General features: G+C 47.4%; 1 protein-coding gene and 1 long non-coding RNA gene across 2 annotated transcripts in view; one reads left to right on the forward strand and one right to left on the reverse strand.

The window, feature by feature from the left end:
* LOC119165910 (golgin subfamily A member 1) overlaps positions 1-23033 on the forward strand; it is a 687968-nt gene that overhangs the window by 395334 nt on the left and 269601 nt on the right. The gene's annotated exons all lie outside the window — the stretch shown is intronic.
* LOC142786827 (uncharacterized) lies at positions 1091-15361 on the reverse strand. The gene is made up of 2 exons (XR_012889170.1): positions 15265-15361; positions 1091-2703 (listed from the first exon to the last, which is right to left on the reverse strand). It is a non-coding gene; the product is annotated as an uncharacterized LOC142786827 (long non-coding RNA).

Below are 23033 nucleotides of genomic sequence, written 5' to 3' on the forward strand. Positions count from 1 at the left end.
TATGTGTGGGTACAACGCAACATGAGGCTTTGGGTTTTAGGGATAAACATGGAAAGCTGAACATGTCCGTGATAGAAGCAAGTAAGAGACGGTTAAAGTATTTGTGGCAGAAAAGTAGATGAAGAACAGAAATAATGGGAAAGTGAGGTCATTCTGCCTGAAAAAGCAGAGATGGAACATAAACTTACCTTTTTTTTGTTATAATAAGATCGATTTAATTGAAGTAGGAAGTGAATTAGGCCAACATAAAAAGAGAGTTTTTTCTCTTTTTTTTTGCAAGCCTGGTGGCACACATGTCACCGCCCCGTTATAAAGGGGACGCTCATAGCGTCCATCCATCTATATATTGAGCAGCCGGCTTTATTAGTTTTTATTTTGACTGTCAGAAAGCGCACAAAACGTATCAATCTGAGCAGCTAAAATATCAGTTATGGAAGTGTCATCAGCACGATTGAAATCAGGGAAGCTGGTGAAGGTGTTAGGCGATTTGTACGTGGTATAGTAAAGTGTGTTTTAACAAGACAGCTTTATGGTCCCATAATCCTTCAGCTATCTCACAAGAGAAGTTGCTGTTAGCTGAATCTGTATTTAAGAAAGCTAAGTCTAAGATAGAATTGAGCCTGGTTGGACATGAGACGACTTCAGTAAGACCAAAAGTTAGAGAAATATTAATTAATTCATGACATATTGCAGCATCACGACTCATCACAGTCAGAGAAGGCCTATGAATGTCAGGAGCATTTAAATCACCCATACAGTTCAATATTGACAAAGCAATATTTATATTGCACATGAAATTGGTAAGCACATGAAAAACTTCAAGGGATGATCCGGGTGGGCAATATACAATGCTAACTACAGTACACTGATTATTTAGGTGGACCTTACACCAGAGGGATTCAGTTTCAGGAAGCGAGGGTAGCGTTGAGAACCAGATATCTGAGCGGATAAGTAGTGCAACACCGCCACCAATGACATGTTTCCTGTGCTTACGTACGTCAATAAAACTGGGCAGAGTAAACTCAGAATCATAAATGTTACAATGAAGCCATGACTCTTTGATGCCAATGATATGAGGGGAATCAGTTAGTCAAGTCAAGTCAATTCAAGTTTATTAAATAGTTCAGTTGAGTTACATGGTTAGCGTTATTACAGCACGAGGTCCCAAAGTTTCAGAGAAACTGACAGAGGGACCTCCTATGGCTACATGGATGGGGCAATTACAAAAAATACAGCAATAGTATACGGACTTGTGAGTTGCGACAAGAGACAATAGATCTGGAGGTTTTTAGCAATTCTACGAGCATTGATGTTCAGGGCTACCAAGTCCTCATGTCGGCTGTAATGAGGTCATGTAGGGGATCAGGTGGGATTCAAAGATGCGGGGATAAGAAGACGAGAGCCATGTGCTCGACCTGAGACATTCGCTAATGAGTTTGAGGTGTCTTCCCAATTGTAACTTACGTTGTCACTAAATGCATGATCGTATCTTAACTTCACCACTGAGCCGCCGTTGTGGAAAAGTAGTGAAGCCTCCCAAATTTTTTTCTGTATGTATCTAATACGTGTAGAAAAGTCTTCTGAAATGAACACGTTGAGCCTTTAAGTTTAAATGCATTTTTGAGAACAACAGCTTTCTTCCTCGAAGAAGTAAGTTTCAGAATGACAGGTCGTATATAGCCAGTATCTACTTTTCGAAGCCTATGAGCACGTTCGATTTGGGGACAGGTAATTGTCAAAGTATTGTTAAACACAGAAGTTACGCTAACAGTGTGCTAGCGTTTTCGTTGGGGTCTTAAAAAATTCCATGTGTGATCAGATTATTTCTCCTCAAACGATTTTCAAGGTCCTCATTTTTAAGACCAGTTTATTGATTTTAGAAGTTAAGCAATCAATTTGAGTGCGTAAAGCACTAGCATCACTGTGTTCATTAGGGTCAAGAAAACCTTTCAAAGCACCAATGCGTGATTCCGAAGCATTAAAACGACAGGTGCCCATTTGTTTAAATGACTTGATGTCAGTAATATCATGAGCTAGCTTAGTTTTCCTTTCCAAAAGTATCTAAAACATTTCAGAGACAGATGGAAGATTATCATCAGCAAGTGCGGAATTGGAGTGTGCATGATGAGTACTCTCGTTGAGAGCGTTGGAGCCAACTGCATTAGGGATTGTCGACTTATTACTAGAAGAATTGGTTTTACTAGTATTCACCAATTTATTTGGAGGCCCCGGATTGAGTTCCACATCTCCACTCAGAACGAGACGACTTTTGCAGTATAGCGCGTGTAAGCAGAAAAACACAATGCTACCTAGCAGCAGTGGAAAGCGGTCATCGGAATGAATGCATTCAGCATTGGAAAGGTAAGATACCTGCAGAAATAGCAAGGGACAGGTAAACATCGAGCTGGTGCTGCTGTGACCTAGCCCACTGAATAGACGATCCACGGGCAGGGCATTAATACTTCTTCCGGTGGCTGACGTCACAGTCACGCAGTTGTCGATGTATGGTTGGTCAAGTAACGAGTAGCCGTGAACACTGACTTGCGGTAGTTCGAAGGCTGATGCGCAGGCGTCGTCCCATGATGAAGAAATATGGCCATATCATGATAGACAGCCAATGATGTCCACGTGCCTAGCCAGAAATGACTGGACAGAACCATGCGCTCCAGGGATCGAGCATGCATTCCAGAGGCCGGCGAAGAACTGCAGAAATAGCAAGTAACGGGTAAACATCGTGCTGGTGCTGCCGCGACCTAGCCCACTGGCCAGCTTGGTCAAAACCGTGGGCTTTCACCGGAACGATTCTGTTGCAGTTATCATGCGCACAAAGGTCACTGCTCTCGCTGCACAGTCTATATGTGAAAAGGGGGCGCTTTTAAGACATAGCGAAGTAACAACTGAGATGCTTATTTGCGTTCATCTGTACCTATGAGTAAGTTTCGTGCATCATTTGTGCGTGAGAAACGTGGGGCATGTTTGTTACTATTACTTTCATTGCTTCGTCTTTGTGGCAAAGCTGTGGCTTTTATTTACCTTTGGACAAGGCACTTAATTTTATAGCACTTGAGCTATAGTGGTGGTTGCCCTACCATCTATTTAGGTACATCTGCGCACGTAAACAAAAGCTTATAGCCATGTGAGTGAGTGGGGAACAGCTTTTTTTTTTCGCCAGGTGGAGTCACATAGTATATGAACTTTTCCCAAGCTGGCCACTGAAGCTATTGGGTACTACCAGACAACATCCAATCTGCTTGATGCTTTGATGAAACTCGTGCTATGAATGAGCAAAGAAAGATAAAGGCATCAAGGGCTGATTCTGTCTTTTAGACAAAACTTAACGAAACCAGCAAATCCAGGGATGGGTCATTATTTATAGTTGTCAAATATTAATTAATATATAAATGTAAACACATTAGGGTAAACGACCTGTCTCTTGTGCATTGTTTTTTCCTTCACTTAACATTTATGTCACTACAGCTGATCCGATCGCTAACAGTTAACCCTATAGCTAACCCGTGTCCACTCTGAAACAACCCTTTGGGGCCTTCCTGGGCGAGTTAGTCCATAAAGCCCCTCCGCGGAGGTCTGCTGACTAAGGTACTCGGCTGCTGACTGGCAGGTCGGGAAATTGAATCTGGGCTGCGACGGCTGCATTTTCGATGGAGGCTAAATGCTGTAAGCTCGTGTGCTCAGATTTGGGTGCACGTTAAGGAACCCCAAGCCGCCAAAATTTCCAAAGTCCCTCTATTATCTGTTTCTCAGAATCACGTAGTGGTTTTGAGATGTTAAACCCCACTGTCACGTGTTAATATCGCAAAAACGTCGAAGCTGACCACCGAGCACTGAGGGACAAAGAAGAAGAGCGCGGTGGCACGGGTAGCACGAGGCGCGCTCGCAGTGTTCGGGCCAAGGCGTGCAATTCCGAGCTCGGACGAGCGAGATGTTCTGCCGGACGAGACGCGGGTGTGTGCACGGAGGACCACGGAGCCGGGCGAGGTCCAGGGTGGCCGAGGATCCAGGTGCCAGGGGAGTTGCTGGCTGGACCGAGGATCGCCAAGCGGTGCCGAGCGGCACCGAGCGACGCGCCATACTCGGACGTGGGCCGCAAGCTCACGAGCTGTGCACCCGAGGGTACCTGGCTGTACCCTGGCCAAGGCGAGGAACACCGGTGACTGAGCTGCCGTACCGCAACTGTGGCGAGCAGCATTCTAGCACGGCACAGACGGTGCTGTGCTGGCCAGTACCCGCACGTGGAACCGCTACGCTCGGGCGGTGATCAAGAGCTTGGAAACAAGGTCCGAGGTCGCGCTGGTCGAGGCATCTCCTAGACGACGCCACCGCTGCTCGAGAGTCGTGAGGCCGCGGGACTCTTCTTCCTCAGGTGCCGTGGTGGTCGTCCCGACGGCGTCCACATCACTGACTTTTTATAGCCTTCCTTTTGTATATAAACATTTCAACTCGTCTCCCTGTCTGTTTTCTGCGCCGCTGCACAGTAGTGGAAGTGCTCGAACCGTCCTAAAAATCACAATTTTCTGGTGTCCGCGACGTAGGACAAAGCTCTAGCTCCAACTTTCAGAGCTGCACTTCTCTTTTGTGCCGTGGGCGGAAATGGATTGGGAAAATTATATTCCGATTGGCAAGGAACTTGGCTTGTCGGGTAACGAACTGAAGGAGTGGATTGAAGAGCAGCAGAAAAAAGAACGTGACAGACGAGCTGAGGATAGGGACGTGTCGCGAATAGCACACGAACAGGAGATTGCTCGTCTGGTGGCAGAACAAAGTCTGCTGGAGGTTAAGTGTCGTCTTGAGGAGCGCACGGCTGGGACGGTCGGAACCGGTGGAGAGAGCGTGGAAGCCAACAGCGAAGCGTTCAGGAACTCCCACAAGCTTATTTCTTCCTACAATGAGGGCCGCGACGAACTCGACGTGTACATTCAGCGCTTCGAGCGGGTAGCCTTGAGTCAGGGATGGCCAGGCGACAGGTGGGCGCTCTCATTAAGCTTATGCCTCTCAGGTGAAGCCTTGAGTATTGTAGGACGTATGGCTGCGGAGGATGCTACGCACTACGAAAAGCTGAAGCAAACCTTGTTGCTAAGATTTCGGTACACTGAAGAGGGATATCGACAAAAGTTTCGCGAAGTTAAGCTGGAGAATTCCGAGACAGGGCGACAATTTGCTGGTCGGCTGCTCGGCTGCTTCGATCATTGGCAGCAGATGGCGAAAACAGAAAAAACGTATGACGCATTGAGATATAGCATTGTGTCCGAACAGTTTTTGCTAAGATGCGATGAAAAACTCGCCATCTTCTTGAAAGAGCGAGGATGCCGAATGCTCAATCAGCTAGCCGAAACGGCTGACCATTAGTTGGAAGCACAAGGCCTGACGAATATCGCGAAAGGGAAACAGGAAAGACCTAGCGAAAAAGCAGAAGTGGCGAGCAAGAGTCGCGATAAAGAGGCCGGAAAAGCAAAAGGGCAATGCTTTTTATGTGGCAAGCAAGGTCATTGCGCTGCAGACTGTTGGACGCGGTCAAAAGGCCCGAAGCCCTCGTCTTGCTGAAAGTGCAGGAAACACTGCCATCAAGCGGACGAGTGCCCAAATGTAAAGAGCCGCAACAAGGAGGCGTCAAGTGCTGTTGCCGACTATGACCGTGCACCTTTTGCTCGAAACAAGGAGAACTTGGATTGTACCCTTCATCCACAGAGGAAAATGAACCATCGGAAAAAAGAGATATTTGTCTTGGTCTGCTAAGACAAGAGATGCCAACGGTAACCGGATATCTAGAGGGTCAGCCTGTGATGGTGCTAAGGGACTCGGGATGCAATACCGTGGTGGTCAAGCATTCTCTGGTACCAGAAAAGAATTTCACCGGTATTACACGTACTGTACATCTTCTCGGCGGTTCGTCGAGGCAGCTTCCCGAGGCAAAGGTATACATCAACTCTCCGTTCTTCCGAGGACCGACACTGGCACTCTGCATGGAAAAGCCACTCTATGACGTCGTTCTCGGCAACATCGATGGGGTAATCTTCCTTTCTGGTTTTATCATGGCACATCACCTGTCGGGTGTCGCAAGACTGCATAAGGAGTCCGCACCAGCAGGGGAGCCTGCTCCATATCTAAGCGTGTCACCGGACCTACCGACTTCGAGTGCAGCGACAACAAGAAGGACTAGGGACATGAAGTTACCTGTGGCGGCATCTAATGAACTAGATGTGACCCCACAAGTTCTTGAAAAGTTGCAGAGAGAAGATCGCCCCTTGGAGAGCTGTTTTTCGGTAATCGGGAAGACGATAGCGAAGCGATCAGCAAACATAGAGTATGTTTTGCTTAAGGGAATCCTTCATCGACACTACAGATCACTAACGAGGAAGGAAGTTGACCAACTGGTTGTTCCGCAAAGTCTCCGCCAGTTTGTCCTTAGGATGGCGCATAAGGGAGTTATGGCAGGTCACCAAGGTATTAAACGAACAAATGATAGGATTCTAGAAGAATTTTATTGGCCGGGCGTGCAGGCTGAGGTGATACGATTTGTGCGCTCTTGTGACATCTGCCAAAGCACTGTGCCAAAGCACTTAGTCGGATGTGTCCCCCTCGGAAAAATGCCGGTGATTGACGTGCCCTTCCAACGTGTAGCGATTGACATAATCGGTCCACTATCACCGACATCGGCCAAAGGAAACCGTTTCATTTTAACAGTGGTCGACTGCGCAACGCGATATCCTGACGCTGTTGCATTACCAAGCATAGAAACGGAGACGATAGCAGAAGCGTTGGTGGAAATGTTCGCGCGCGTTGGAATACCACGAGAAAGCGTGAGCGACCGCTGAAGGTCATTCACATCACGCTTAATGCAGGAAGTGAGCAGACTACTGTCTTTCCGACAGTTGCCAACTACCCCATACCACCCAATGGCAAATGGTCTTGTGGAGCGCTTCATTGGTACATTAAAGCAAATGATACGGCGCATGTGCCACGAAAGTCCAAAGAACTGGGACAGATACTTGGCACCGTTATTATTTGCATACAGAGAGGTGCCTCAGTCGAGCATCGGCTTTTCGCCGTTTGTCCTCCTGTATGGTCGATACATTAGAGGCCCAATGTCTATACTGAAGGAGTTATGGACGCGAAAAACCTTGGATCCCTAAGCGAAAAACTTTGGATCCCCAAATGAAGACTACGTACGGCTACGTAATAGAGCTTCGCGATCGTTTGTATGAGACATGTCAAATTGCGCACGAAGAGCTGCAGAAAGCCAAGCTGTCACAAAAGAAATACTACGATCGCATAGCGAAGCCTCGTCAGTTCTGCGTCAGAGACAAGGTATTACTACTACTACCTTCCGACACCAACAAGCTGATTCTCACTTGGAAAGGCCCCTTCATTGTACTAGAGAAGCGGAGCGACGTGGACTATGTCATTGATCTAGGAACCCGAACCAGTTTGTTCCACATCAACCTCCTTAAGAAGTACGAGGAGAGACCACCTTTGACAGACACGGTGGACCGCGTGGCTGTCACGGTACAAATGGAACAACCGGAAGAAGAACCGGAACTACCGTTCCTCGCGCTTCACCAGAATGAGACCTATCATGACGTTAAGGTCTCTGACAACTTGGACGTGAACCAGAAGGCAGAGATCAAGAAGATTCTATTAGACTACCAAGATATCTTCTGAGACGTTCCGGGAAAGACTAACTTGGTAGAGTGCAAGGTCACGACAACATCTACTGTGTCGGTGAACGTACGCCAATACCCGATACCCTTTGCTGTTCAACAGGCGGTAGAGGAAGAAGTACAGCAGATGCTGGCGCAGGGAATTATCGAACCGTCAGACTCACCTTACCAGTCGCCAATCGTCGTAGTAAAGAAGAAAGACGGCAGCATGTGCTTATGCATTGATTTCTCACAGTTGAACAGAGTCGTCGTAATGGATAATGAGCCTATTCCACGAGTGAACATGATGTTCGCAAACTTAGGAAAGGCTCGCTATTTCTCTAAATTTGATTTTACAAGGGGGTACTGGCAGGTCCCAATGCACAAAGACTCGAAACGCATGAGAGCCTTCATGTCAATGTCGGGCCTTTACCAGTTCTGTTTTATGCCTTCAGGCATCAAAATAGGCCAGCAGTGTTCACTAGACTCATGAGAAAAGTTGTGGGTGGCATTTCGCATGTACATCATTACTTCGATGTTCTTATAGCCACAGACACATGGGAGACGCACCTTGCCACGCTCAAAAGTTTTTTCAGACAAGTACGGCATGGACATCTCACAATCAAGCCATCCAAGAGTGAAGTTGGTTCAACGATGGTGAAGGTCTTGGGCCACATCGTGGGACATGGGGCCTTACGGCCGCAACTTGAAACGCTTGAAAGGTACAAGCTGCAAAAAGATCTCATACAAAGAAAGAAGTCCGTTCCTTTCTCGGTCTCGCGGGGTACTACCGAGACTTCGTACCCAACTATTCCCACATGTCTCATTCCTTAACAAAGCTCACTCTGAAGCGTGCTCCGAACAAAGTGCTATGGGAACAACGTCACCAGGAGGCATTTGACGAGCTTCAACAATTGCTGTCTACTGGTCCAATCTTGAGGTCTTCTGACTTGGAGAAGACATTTGTTCTGTGCACAGATGCATCTTCTACTAGTGTGGGAGCCATGCTCATGCAGAACTATGACGGTGTTCTCTATCCCGTCGCCTACGCAAGCAGGAAGCTCCTTCCACGGGAGACACAGTACTCAACCGTAGAGCGAGAAGGGCTTGCGCTCGTGTGGGCTGTCCAAAAATTCCACATTTATCTCTTCGGCAAGCAGTTTGTACTGCAGAGCGATCACCAGCCGCTGGCCTACATCAACTTGGCCAAGCACACAAATAGCCGAATTCTGCATTGGAGTCTGACACTTATGGAATACGACTTCACTGTGGAATATATCAAAGGAAGTGACAACATTGGAGTTGACTACATGAGCCGAGTGTAGACTTGAAGCGTTACGCACATGTAAGCTTTTATTTCTTTCTGAACACTTTGTGAACTCCGTGAACTGCGTGTAAACCAACCTGTGAATGCGTGTCAAAAAAAAAACTGTTAACGTGCGCTCACTTTCCGCCTTTCAGGCTGTGAACATTCTCTATCCACATGCTTAGAAAAGTTGTGCAAGAGGAACAACTTTCTAAAGTGGGGGGTAAAGTGTCACGTGTAAATATCGCAAAAACGTCGACGCAGACCATCGAGCACTGAGTGACAAAGAAGAAGAACGCGGTGGCACGGGTGGCACGAGGCGCTCGCAGTGTTCGGGCCAAGGCATGCAATTCCGAGCTTGGACAAGCGAGACGTGCTGCCGGGCGAGACGCGAGCGTGTGCACGGAGTACCACGGAGCCGGGCAAGGTCCAGGGTGCCCAAGGATCTAGGTGCCAGGGGAGTTGCTGGCTGAATCGAGGATCGCCTAGCGGTGCCGAGCCGTACCGAGCGACGCGCCAGACTCAGATGTGGGCTGCGAGCTCACGAGCTGTGCACCCGAGGGTACCTGGCTGTACCCTGGCCAAGGCGAGGAACGCCAATGACTGAGCTGCCGCACCGCAGCTGTGGCGAGCAGCATTCCAGCACGGCACAGACGGTGCTGTGCTGGCCAGTACCTGCACGTGGAACCGCTATGCCCGGGCGGTGATCAAGAGCTTGGAAACAAGGTCGGAGGTCGCGCTGGTCGAGGCATCTCCTAGACGACGCCACCGCTGCTCGAGAGTCGTGAGACCGCGGGACTCTTCTTCCTCAGGTGCCGTGGTGGTTGTCCCGACGGCGTCCACATCACTGACTTTTCATAGCCTTCCTTTTGTATATAAACGTTTCAACTCGTCTCCCTGTCTGTTTCCTGCGCCGCTGCACAGTAGTGGAAGTGCTCGTACCGTCCTAAACATTACATCCATATAACATATCATCTGTAACGTCATCCTGCTGCATTCCATGATTGAATGTTCCTGCGACAAGTGCCGAGACACGCGCTATCTTTGTTTCCATCATCCGGTTATCACGGCAGTCATGTAATCATTCGGACTGTATATATTTTACGACAAAATATTGAAGAGGGCTTATTTTCTTGTTCACGATGGCTTGAGCGTCTCTCGATCACTCTGACGAGCTTGACAGTGGTTCCCAAGTAGCGCTTCAAAGGCCCCGTCAACAAGCGAACGCCCAGCAGGTTCGTCTACGAGAGCAAGCCGTATCGATAACAGTGCTTCATCATGGCGGGAATCAAGCCACCCAAGCCCTTCAGCTTCCAGAACGCAGTGGGCTGGCCCTCCTGGATGGACGGATTTGACGACTACAGATTCACGTCCAGGATACATGAGAAAACAGACTAAGTTCAAGTAAGGACTTTTCTCTATACTATGGGCAAGAAATCGAGAGAGATTCTTCAGTCGCTAAACGTAAAAGACAAAGAAATGTTTTTCTTCAAGCTCGTAAAGTGTAAGTTTAACGACTACTTTGTCCATACCAAGAACATAGTCTACAAAAGTGCTCGCTTTAATCCATACCGCCATTAACTGGGAGAAACTTTAAACCAGTTCGCAACCGAGCTTAGCAAGTTAGCAGACAGATGCGAGTTCGAAGACATGAAGGATCGCCTAATAAGAGACCGCTTTGTAGTCGGACTACGGGACCAGGTTTTTTCGGAAGAACTTCAAATGGACTCCAAGACAACGGTGGCCTCAGCTTTGGCAAGAGTGCATACGAGCGAAATCGTAAAGCAACAGCAAGCAGAGCTAAAAGAGCACGAGGGCACAGTCCCAGAAACTTGCATCGCCACAGCAAAGCCAAAGAAAACTGCAAATTAAGAGCATATTTACTTGCTGTCAGAAGCCCGCTTATGATCAAAATAACTGCACCTATTGTGCCGGACCATTTCACCTGAGAAACAAGTGTCTAGTGCAAAAAGAAAGGTTCAGATTTTGCCAGAAGTTGAGCCATTATGAAAAGGCATGCCGTAAAAAGAAGCAAACGGACACAAATCTCGATGGCATCGCCGAAGCTGATGGCAAGTTTATTGGCACGGTCGAGGAATGTGCGAACACACAATCTGAGCATTTCGCCACGGTAAAAATAAACAACCAGACGCTTCGCACGAATGTACATACAGTAGCTGAGGTGACAGTCGTCGGTGAAAATTGTTCTTTTCTTCTGCCTTCTCTGGAAAGCGCAGCCTATCTTAAAGGACTGAACAATACTAGCATCTGTACGATCTAAAATTTTGACGCTAAAATATTTTGGAAAGACAACTGTTGACAACAAACCATTTACGTCGTGCAGAACTTGCGCACGCCCTTGTTAGGACTCACAAGTCCTAGAAGGTCTAGGCGGCGTACTGAACTACATAAATGACATCCTGGTGTACAACAAGAACCAAATGGAACACGACAAGCGGCTTTGTAGCATCCTAGAACGACTTCAACAAGCAGGCGCAACTCTCAACACGGAAAAGTGTTGTTTTTCAGCTGAACAGGTCGCATTCTTGGGAATGATCTTTGATGCCAACGGTGTGCATCCAGAACCCGGAAAAGTAACAACAATCAAGCATTTGCCCAGACCGCAAAATGTCACTGAGGTTCGATCCTTGTTCGGCATGGTGAACCACCTCGCAAGGTTTTTAACCTGATGCAGCTTCAATGTCTGCTCTTTTACGCAGCCTCCTCAAGAAAGACAGCGACTGGTCTTGGGGACCTCAACAAGAGGCAGCTTTTGAGAAGATCAATATCACTCTCAGCTCAGACAGATGCCTGGCGAGGTACAGCCCTTCGTACTTGACAATTGTATCGGCGGACGCGTCTTCACTAGGGATTGGCGCAGTACTCCTCCAGGATTCGCCATCTGGTGAGAGACGTACAGTAGTATACGCCTCGAGATCGCTCACAAAAACAGAGTCGAGGTATTCACCAATCGAAAAAAAAAGCGTTAGCTTTAACTTGGGATGCAGGACGCTTCGACGGATTCCTAAGAGGCCTCACGTTCCTATTTCAGACGGACCACAAGCCTCTCCTCCTGCTATTGGGTCGAAATTCTCTTGATTCTTTACCATCAAGAATTCAATAGTTCAGGATGCGTCTTATGCGACACTCGTTCACGCTTACACATGTCCCAGGGAAAAGCATTGCTACGGCAGACGCACTTTCTAGGGCGAGAGTGATGAACATGGTGCTTTCTGTCGGAAAGTTGTCTGAAGCAGATGTTTTGGCTCACGTGGACGGAGTCATTCAGTATGCGTTCTCTGACGACATGCTCGAACGCATACGCTCAGAGCATGCAAATGACCCCGAATGTGTGTCGTTGCTAGAAGCTTGTATGCAAGGTTAGCCCGCTAAGCACCACACACCACAGCTTCTCTAGCCATTCTGGGCGCATCACGGAATCATCACGGTATGCAAACAGTTGCTTTTGAAAGACTCAAAGCTGGTGATTCCACGAGCGCTGCGGAAAGAAATGCTTCGGAGGGTTCACGAGGGACACCACGAATTACACGCTGCCACGTGAGCGCGAAAGAATCTCTATGGTGGCCAGAAATCAGCGAAGACATTGCACAAACCATGGCCAACTGCAAAGCATGTGCGACAGAGCATATCCAATTTTCCGAACCAATGATTCCATCGAAACCAACTGAGCTGCCTTGCAGAAAATTGGGATTGATTTACTTGAGATGTAAGGAGATATTTATCTTGTTGTTGTTGAATATCTCTCCAGGTACCCTGAACTGGCTGTGCCGGATCGAGGAACATTGTCGAAGGCAGTTATCCAACATCTGAAAAGCTCCTTCGCCAGGCATGGGATACCCCAAATGGTAATATTGGACAACGGACCACAATTCATCTCATTCACCATTGCTGATTTTGCAAAAAACTACGGCTTTAGGCATGTCACTAGTCCTCATTACCCACAAGCTAACGGGAATGGACTCTTAAAACTTTTCAAGAAGGCAGAGGACTCCTGCATCGCCTTGCTGAACTATAGAAACACGATTCACATCGACATGATTCATGTGATTCATGTGAATCATGTCGTACCAACTCGCCCAAGCAACCACGTTAGCTACTTTCATATAGAAACACACCAAGCCCAACTAGTAACAGTCCACAGCAACTGCTAATGAGCCACTGTTTACGCTCTAAAGTACTATGAATGCCGTCTGCACTAAAGCCAGAAATAGTAAAGGCTTCTTTGAAAGAGCAAGACTAAAAGTGCAGACAAAAACAAAAGATGTATTTTGACAAACGTCATGCTGTGAGTCCTGTTCCCTGTCTATCCTGGTGCGGAGCACATGCGCCCAGCCTCTCTTTTTGTTTTTTTACGGCAGCGCGAAAGCCTAGTTGCAGGAATACCCGTACGGCCGGCGCTCGCGATTCCCCTTTTTTCCCGGCGCGGGGAACAGGTTTCCCGCCCTCAGCGAGAAAAGCTATTATTCTCATCAGGCAGAGGGAAACCGGGTGAGTGGACAAAACTGGCGTGCGGACGGCCGCACGCCGTCTCTGACATCGGCCTTGGAAGAAAGAGGTCAAACCCGCAACCCCCCCCCCCCCCCCCTGGGAGCCGAGGACGCCAACGATCAAAGAGTAAGCGTCTATCCTTGTTTTCTGTACTATCTCCTCGTGACATTTGCGTGCTATTGCTAATGCCTAGCAATAAAGTGTTGTAGTTGACCTAACTTCTTGCCTTGTTTGCCCGAACCTGTGTAGCTGCAATGAGACTAGCTACGCATAGGGGACGTTAATCATGCACGGTACAACTCTGTGTGGCTGAAATATTAGCTAGGCTTCTGCGTCAGCCGTACATAGGACGTACCCCCTTCAATTCGCAGGCACTCAAGTATGGCTGAAAGACAGAGGGGCCGAGGGGACGGTTCTGTGTCCTTCCAAAACACTGAGATCATACTGGGTCCAAATTTAAAGAAAAACCATACACAGAAACAGGCGGCATCTGTTTCATCTTCCGCATGAAGGAGAAACAAGCCCCGTGAAGACAAGGAGCATCCGCAAGACAGCGAGCCAACGAACGTGACGAACAAAGACATCGTAGCTACCAAGTTGCCCGACATCCAAGGGCCATCGAACAAAAAGTCCAAAGCAAAGAAGTACGCGATATGGACGCGCCATACGAGCTGCGAAAAGACTCGGTATCGATGACTAATTTGTGAAATGTTTTGCTTTATTGGCAGGCCCACGATGCTTATAAAATGGGGGAGATGTGATGTCATCCTGCTGTATTTCGTGGCCACCTGTTCCTGAAACAAATCTTCGTTTCCATCATTCAGTTATCATGGGAGTCATGTGATGATTCGAACTGAATATATTTCACATCGAAACATTAAAGAGGGCTTATTTTCTTGGTCACAATGGAACGAGCTTGTGTCGATCACTCTGACGAGCTTGACACTTCAGTTGGTGCGTGAGTTCGCTAAACATGTTATTTGTGGCACAAAGCTTGGAACATGAAGACGCTTCTTTTTCTGTCTTCATGTTCCAAGGTTTTTGCCACAGATAACTTTCTAGCAAACCTTTTGGGGGCAAGAGTATAAAGTTTGGCGTGTTGGTAACCCATGAATGAACACGTATCACAAAAAATAGCTCCCCTTTCGTCCCTTTCGTTGTCCTGTGTCAAATATTTTTTTTTGCTACGTGATCAGTTATACAATGGAAGACACTATAGTTCATCTACCCTGCTTTGTTTTGCTGTGTTCTTTCTGGCTTCAACCGATGACACCATAAAAATTTAGAAAGTGCACTCACAGTAGCATTTTAGTGAAAAAATGACTCGATTTAGTAGCCAGAATCGGAAAATGCTGTTCTCCTCTGTGGACAAGCTCTGTGTACATGCCAGGAACAGCTTCATTGAAAAAGTTATAGGGAAGCAGTGAACATGATAGCAACAAATTGGAAGATCACGCGAAGAATGACATGCAGATTGAAACGTGCCCCGCGTTTTTCATGTACAAATCACGCTCGAAACATAATCTCAGGTATAGATGAATGCGAATAACATAACAAACGGTACAGAATCAGCAAAATGTGCATAGCTGCTGGGTACCTAGCCGCGCCTCAAGAAGCTTTCCGGGTGGCTATGTGTACTCGTGCATATGTTGTCAAGTGCAGTTCGCGAGTATGGCAGGGATGATTGCATAAAATCAGTTTCACCGAAAAGGTGACGCAATGAATGTGATAGTGACAAATTGCAATGTTATATGAAGTGACGCTGGCAGTCAACTCATTCAAATCTGGACTCACGTAACTCTACAATTGCTGGTGTAAGAGAACACGGCCGCTCCGGGTACACTCTCAGCGCCATTTTTTTGTGTTAAGAGCGCAGCCCCTAGCAGCAAGGCGTGCACTAATCGTTGCCGCGATAGCGCGCCGTCTATAAGTGCCACCGACCTTGTTCGCTCACGAGATAAGAGCATACAGATAGATGACCGTGGCCGGAAAGGCGATGTTCGCTCCACAGAACGACGAGGCTAGCATATCCTTGCCCGTATATATACATACATATACATATACGTGAAGGATGGTGGCGGCGGCGACTACAAAAAACTAGCTGAAACTGTTCGTATAATTCATATCGCAATAAAAAAAAAGTGTTTGATTGCTGAAGTTTTTTTAAATAAGAGGGAGTTTGAGTTCTTTTGTGAGTGTAGCAGTGACCACTCGTAGCAGTTTCACAAAATTATTGGATTCGGACAACTGCGTCTTGATGTATCGGTAAAGGGTACTGTTAGATGTTATCAAACCCTTCTGTACATTCAAGGTTTATTTTCACAAGCTTGCTCTCCATTCTCTTTTATTATATTTCTAAAGACATTTACGGCATCAAAAATAGGAGAGATACGTTAAGGCAGGCACTTTCTCTGGTGCAGCGCAGTGAAGCTGATTCTTTGCATATTTTTAATATATATATATATATATATATAAAATAAGGGAGAGAAGTGTATACCTAAGGGCTCGTATTTCCGTGTTTTAACACAATATTTATGAGATATAACAGACAGTAATGCCAAGGAATGTACAGGGGAAGTTATTAGAACCAATGCAATGTAAATAAGAAGAAAGAAAAGTGGATGAAAAAATTACCAGCTGTGAGCAGGAATCGAACCTACGACTTTCGAATAACGCGTTCGATGCTCTAACCACTGAGCTATCACAGCGGCCGTCCCTCCATCCACTTTTTTGGGTTTATATGTGAATTTAGAAGTAGAAGTGACAGTCAGCGCCATCTATAAGCCAAACAACGAGTGTGAAAACACTCTTATTCACATGTTTGGCGTCACGTAGCGCGTGAACTTATTATGAGCGGGCAGCTGATTAATTGTCCCTCTTATACAACCTAAACACACCAAGTCTGCCAGTACGAGACCCTCGTTCAATGAAATAAGGGAGAGAAGTGTATACCTAAGGGCTCGTATTTCCGTGTTTTAACACAATATTAATGAGATATAACAGACAGTAATGCCAAGGAATGTACAGGGGAAGTTATTAGAACCAATGCAATGTAAATAAGAAGAAAGAAAAGTGGATGAAAAAATTACCAGCTGTGAGCATATATATATATATATATATATATATATAGACCCGTGTCTACATGTGGACGAAAACGATGATGGCAGGATTTAGCGGACACCAGGTAGTGGGCCCAAAATGTCCATGCCGATCTGGTAGAATGGAGCTGTTTGAACCTGCATGGATTTCCGGAGGCCAGCTGGTTTAGTCGGTGGTGATTTGCGTCACTGGCAGTCAAGACAGGTACGAACGGGGTGCTTCATGGCTGTGGTTAGTCTCGGCCAGTGCCTAATACCTTTGTTGTACTCTGGCCAACGTTCTCGTGTATCCCAAATGGCCAGAGGTCACCTCGTTGTGGCATGCTTTGAGTACTTCGGTACGAAGGGCTGCTGGGATGAATAGCAGATAGGCGGATTCCGTCGACGAAAAATTTCTTTTGTAGAAAGAAATTTATGTAGCCCGGGGCGAAAAAACGAACAAGAATGGCCTAACGACGGACGAATAAGGTTTTTAGATTTAAGTGTTCTGACAACCAGCTATGTTGGTGCTATGATCCACGTGCTCAGAAAGCTTTACTCCCATTTCATTTCGGCCATTCTATACTAACCAAGAGAGCCATCGCGACGACTTGCCTCAAAAACGCATTGAACAAGTCATGTGCGCACCTTATGAAGCAGAGCTTCCTTAATCAGATCACACGTTTGCAAGGATCGGATTTTCCGGATCATGTTTTAGTTTCAGTTGCGGAAAAAGAGTTGAAAAGGATTCGTGCAAGGTCAAGCCAATCTAATGTTCATGTCGATTCACCGGCAAAATCAAGACGCACAGCCATAATTCCATATGTTCACCAGCTGTCACATAACCTTAAGAAAGTGGCACTTCGGGACAATATTAGGGTGCTATTTTCAGTACATGATAAACTTGGAAAATTGTGTGGGCTGACGAATCCCTAATGGGGGGAAAGGGTGTTGTGCACAAAAAGGCATACACACAAATTTGTGGAGTGCATTTCGTTCGTCATTTATCTTATTCTGTTCACATGTGGGAAAAAATATGTCCTCCAAACCAGTAGGTGTGTGAATGAGCGATTGAGAGAACACAATTACAAGGTGGATAAACTGCCGCCAGAAGGTTTTCTCGCTCTTCACATTCATGCGTGTGGGTGCCGGCCTTTGTTCCAGAGTACAATCATTGTTGGTCGGCATAAGCATGAGATGACTCGGTTGATCATAGAGGCCGAACTTATTGATGCTCTTGGAGATGTATGTATTAGCAAGCCTTCAATTGCCTTGTCACCCAAGAAACTGGTGTTCCTGCGTACGCAGTGATACGTGATTTTATCTGTGAGGTTTTTTGTTGTCCTATTTATCGTTTTTTCTTGTAGGTAGATGACATTGTCGTGCATTTATCTGAATACATGTGCTTATCTGCTTGCTCGCCTGATGATTATGGCTTAAAAGTGTCTTGGAGGTCGAAAATAAACATGTTGTTGCTAGTAGCGCTCTGTCCTCTCAGTTTATTCTTTCCTGTGTCGTTTTCTCGCCTCGCGCTACATAAATTTCTTTCAAATGTTTCACCAACAAGCCCACATCGCCACTCTTGTCTTTCGTAGAGTACTATGCCCCGTGAAGAAAACGATTACAACACTCTTGCGAAAACTCTTGGCGCCTTCTGAGATCTGCCATCAAAGTAGTTAATTAAGCCAAGCAACTCAGCATCCTCACGTTGTTGCTGCGCAATGGCGGTCGTGTCGGGGACACCGAGAAGTGCCATTTCCTCTTCCTCAAGTAGGGTTGCCGACTCAATGGGTGAAAGGGACAGACAGTCAGCGTCCATATGTCGCTTGCCTGACTTATGTTTGACTACCATATCGAACTCTTGCAGCCTGAGACTCCCACGTGCTAATCGCCTGGTAGGGTTTTTAAGACTTGTTAACCAACACAGTGAGTGGTGGTCGCTAATTACTTTGAAGGGGCAGCTATATAAATACGGGCGAAAGTTTGTAACTGCCCGTACCACGGCGAGACATTCCTTCTCGGTCGTGGAGTAATTAGTCTCAGCGCGTGTTAACGTTCTGCTTGCGTAAGTGATTACCCTTTCTGTTCCCTCTTGCTGCTGCACAAGCACAGCTCAAAGACCATCATTGCTAGCGTCTGTGTGAAACATCACCGGGGCTTCTTCGTCGAAGTGGGTAAGCACCGGGGGTGTTTGAAGACGTTGACGCAGGTCATTAAAGGCAGCCTCCTGCTCTTCGTTCCACTCAAAGGCAACGTCGTCTCTTGTGAGACAAGTTAGTGGCGAAGCGATGTAGGCAAAGTCCGAAATAAACCGGCGATAATAGGCACAAAGGCCTAGGAAGCGTCTGACAGCCTTCTTATTGGAGGGCACTGGGAACTGTGCGATGGTGGCAATTTTTCCAGGATCGAGCTGGACGCCTGCGTTGATGACGATGTGACCGAGAAACTGAAGTTAGTGAAAACAGAAATGACACTTTTCTGGTTTCAATGTTAGGTCTGTGGACCGTATGGCATGTAAAACAACTTCCAGCCTTTTGAAATGCTCGTCAAAAGTGGTCGAAAACACTATAACGTCGTCCAGATAGACTAGGCGTGTCTTCCACTTCAATCCCGAAAGTACCTTGTTCATAAGCCTTTGAAAAGTCGCGGGCGCAGAGCACAAACCGAAAGGCAGGACTTTAAATTTGTATAAACCATCTGGCGTCACAAAAACGGTTTTCTCTCAGTCTCTTCGGTCTACCTCAATCGGCCAGTATCCACTCCTAAAGTCTATGGAAGAAAAGCAGCGAGCGTGCTGAAGTCTGTCATGGGAGTCATCAATACGTGGGAACGGGTTGACATCTTTCTTGGTCACCCGATTCAGCTTCCTGTAGTCCACGCAAAAATGCAGGGTGCCGTCCTTTTTCTTTACTAGCACTACAGGCGATGCCCAGGAGCTTTGTGACGGCTGAATGACGTCATCTTCAAGCATTTTCACGACTTGTTGTTGTGTGGCTTTGCGTTCCTTTAAAGCTACACTATAAGGATTCTGGTGAATAGGTCTCGCCGTGTCCTCGGTGATTATTCAATGCTTTGTCAAAGGTGTTCGACCAACTCGTGATGTCAATAAAACTCAGTCACGGAATTCGGCTAGCAGCTGAAGAAGTTTCTGTCGGTCGTCTTTTGGCAGAGTGGTGCCAATGTCGAGAACAGGTTCTGGTTCTTGATTAGGCGCTTCGTCCAATACCGACAAACATAAACTGCCTCGCATTTCTACGATATTGTCGTACTAAGAGATAGCTGTGCCCTTCGGAAGGTGCCAGCGCTCAGCACTAAAGTTGGTTAGAAGTAAATTCGTGCATCGACCAGTCAGACGGACGATATCTCGTGCGACCGGAATACCATGGCTAAGTAGCAGCGAGCCAATTTGGTCGGCAATGCCTTCGCCATCAAACGCTTCGTGCCCTTCCACCGAAACAAGAGTGCATGATCGTGGCAGGACGACCACATCATCATCAATTATACGAAAAGTGTTATGTATTGCGTCTGAACAGTTGACTAAACTAGGGCTATTGCAGAACGTAATTGAACGGTCCAGGATGTGTATGAGGGCACCATATTCTTATAAGAAGTCCATTCCTATGATCAGGTTCTTGCAACATGAGGTGAGGATGACGAATGTCGCTACGAAAGAAGAGCCACCGATGTCGAGTCTTGCTGTACACCTTCCGACAGGCATTAACAGCTGGCCGGCTGCTGTCCTCAGGTGAGGTCCCGCCCACGTAATCTTCACTTTTTTTAGGTGTACGGCAAGGTTTTCACTTATGATAGAAAAGTCGGCACCGGTGTCAACTAAGGCTGTTACTTGCCGTTCGTCTACAAAAACGGTAAGATCTATGGTCACAGTCTCGTCGGTGTTACAACTAGTCGGCTTTACGACGTCCTGTGGTAAGAGTAATGGGGCCTTTTTTTCGTCACCTTGACGGCCTGCAACGTCACCCCTGGAGGTCGCCGCCTTCAGTTTCTCCGATGTGGACTTGGTGACCTCCTTCCACTGACGTTGGCTGTAGTGCGGTGGCGCGATGAAGGCGCGATGAAGACAAAAAGCGTGGTCGACGTCTCATACCTGGCTGGTAATCAGGCATACTGTCGTCATTGTTGGCACGGCAGTTGTCAAAATGGGATTCAAACAAGAGGGGTCTTTGAGAATCAGCGTCCCGGCGTGGTGCGTAGTCATCGTGGGCGCGAAGATCGTCAGACCATTGCCGAAGAGGTCAAAACGTATCGACGCAGTGCCATCAACGATGGGGAATGTTGCCCACACCTCCGCAGGTAAAACAAAGCGGACGTGTACGTACGGTGCGCCAGGCGCCTGTTTTATGAAGCTGTGGACGCCGCAAGGGCTCGTAATGTTGAAAATGCCGTGTCTCGTTGGGAGACGGCTCTTTGTACGGTGGAATTTCGTATGACAGCACGACGGCAGGGCGCCGCGGTGTCTGTTCTTGCAGTGGTGACCAAGGAACAGCTGTCGATGGCTGGCGGTACGATGGCGCAATGGGCGGCAGGCGGGGAAGCGTGGCTGCGTAGCTTACAGGTCGCTCATCCTCAGTAGGATCAGATGTTGAAAATGCTTGGCGTATTTCTTCGCGGACGACTTCAGCAATAGGTGCCGTGGGTGGTTCCGTGACCAGAGTTCGCAACTTCAGCAGCTCTTCGCGAACAATCTCTCGTAATAAATTGCGCAATGAGCTTTGATTGTCCGATGTTGTAGCGGCGACTTGAATGTGGGCACTGCTGGACAAGCAATCGTATTGTCGGCATTGTAGGTAGAGTGCCCGCTCGATAGCCGTAGTTGATGAAGTCTGTCACGGTGCTTGGTGAGTTCCGCAAAAGTCCGGCGAACAATTGCTCTATAACGTCGCGCATGAGGTAGTGTAACTTTTTGTCGTCCGTCATGTGCAAGTCAGCTTTACGGAAGAGATATGTCCTCAGCGAACATTGCGACCATTTCATCGGGTTTCTGAACCCGTAGCTCGAGTAAATGCTGTCGCGTTCACGGCGTTCGACATTGGCAAATGTGTCAATCATTCTTCTTTTAAAGTCACTCCATGTTGTCAAACTGCCTTCTCTGTTCTCGTCCCAAGTACGAGCACTGTCGTCGAGATAGAAATAGGCGCGGGAAAACCTTTGTTCAGGAGACCACTGGTTGGTGTTGCCCAAACGTTCATAGTGATCAAGCTAGTCTTCGACGTCTTCATGTGCTCTACCACCTAACGATCAGGCACCAGCGGTGAAAAAAGGATTACCTGAGATGGGTTTGGCGGACTACTGTCTCGTAGTAACTGTTGTGGACTGGCGGTGGCCATTGGTAGATATGAGCGGTGCATTGTAGAGTGTTTCTGCGAGGGGGTGAACTCTGGAGGGAGGCCTCGCAAGCGACGACTGAAGCGATGCATGGGAGTGTCGACAAGTGCGTCCGGACGAAAAACGGCTGCCTGTGGGAGTGTGGAGCATCAGGCGGGGTTGCGGGCCAGAACCTTCACCAGTGTCGCAGTACAACACGAACAAAGCACAGGTACGCCTTGGTTCAGTGAAAGCTGCTTGTTCTCAACAGCTGAGCCGCAAGATTGTCTTCTTCGCTCTCGAGTCAAAAGCCAGAGGCTCACTACCTGGTGTCCGCTAAATCCCCCCATCATCGTTTTCATCCGCATGTAGACACGGGTCATTATTGTCTTTGCATCGGGTCGAGGCTCTTGAGACAGAGGCAAATAACCCGTGTGTACATGTGGACGAAAACGATGATGGGAAGATTTAGCGGACACCAGGCAGTGGGCTCTGGCTTTTAACTCGAGAGCGAAGAAGACAATCTTGCGACTCAGCTGATAAGAACACGCTGCTCTCGCTGTCTCAAAGCGTACCTGCGCTTTGTTCGCGTCTTACCGCGACTATATATATACGAAATCTAACAGACAGTAATTCCAAGGAATGTATAAGGCAAGTTATTGAAATAAATAGAATGTAAATAAGAAGAAAGAAAAGTGGGTGAAAAAATAATCAGTCGTGAGCAGGAATCGAACCTATGACCTTCGAATAACGCGTTCGATGCTCTAACCACTGAGCTTTCACAGCGGCCTTCCCTTCATTCACTTTTTTGGGTTTATATGTGAATTTAGAAGTAGGAGTGTCAGTCAGCGCCATCTATAAGCCAAGCGGCAAGTGTGAAACACCCTTTTATGCGCATTGGCAGGACACTTGGGCACGACACTTTTCTCGGCCCATGCTCACCCTTATACATGTACCAGGTGCTGCTCGGATTCCTCGCTGTCGCGGCGAACATCGCTGGGGTGGTGGAACACGGCATCACCGAATCTTGGCCAGGACCTATCGCAACTGACCTGCAGTCATCGAATTGTGCTTTCCATGGACCACGGGATGATTTGCAGCAACCTGTGTGTGATCTCCGGCACACCGAGACCAATTCTGCGCATCGTGAAACGTTTCCGTTTT

This window comes from Rhipicephalus microplus, unplaced genomic scaffold (assembly GCF_043290135.1).
Source record: "Rhipicephalus microplus isolate Deutch F79 unplaced genomic scaffold, USDA_Rmic scaffold_34, whole genome shotgun sequence".
In the NCBI taxonomy this organism is placed as follows: Eukaryota; Metazoa; Arthropoda; class Arachnida; order Ixodida; family Ixodidae; genus Rhipicephalus; species Rhipicephalus microplus.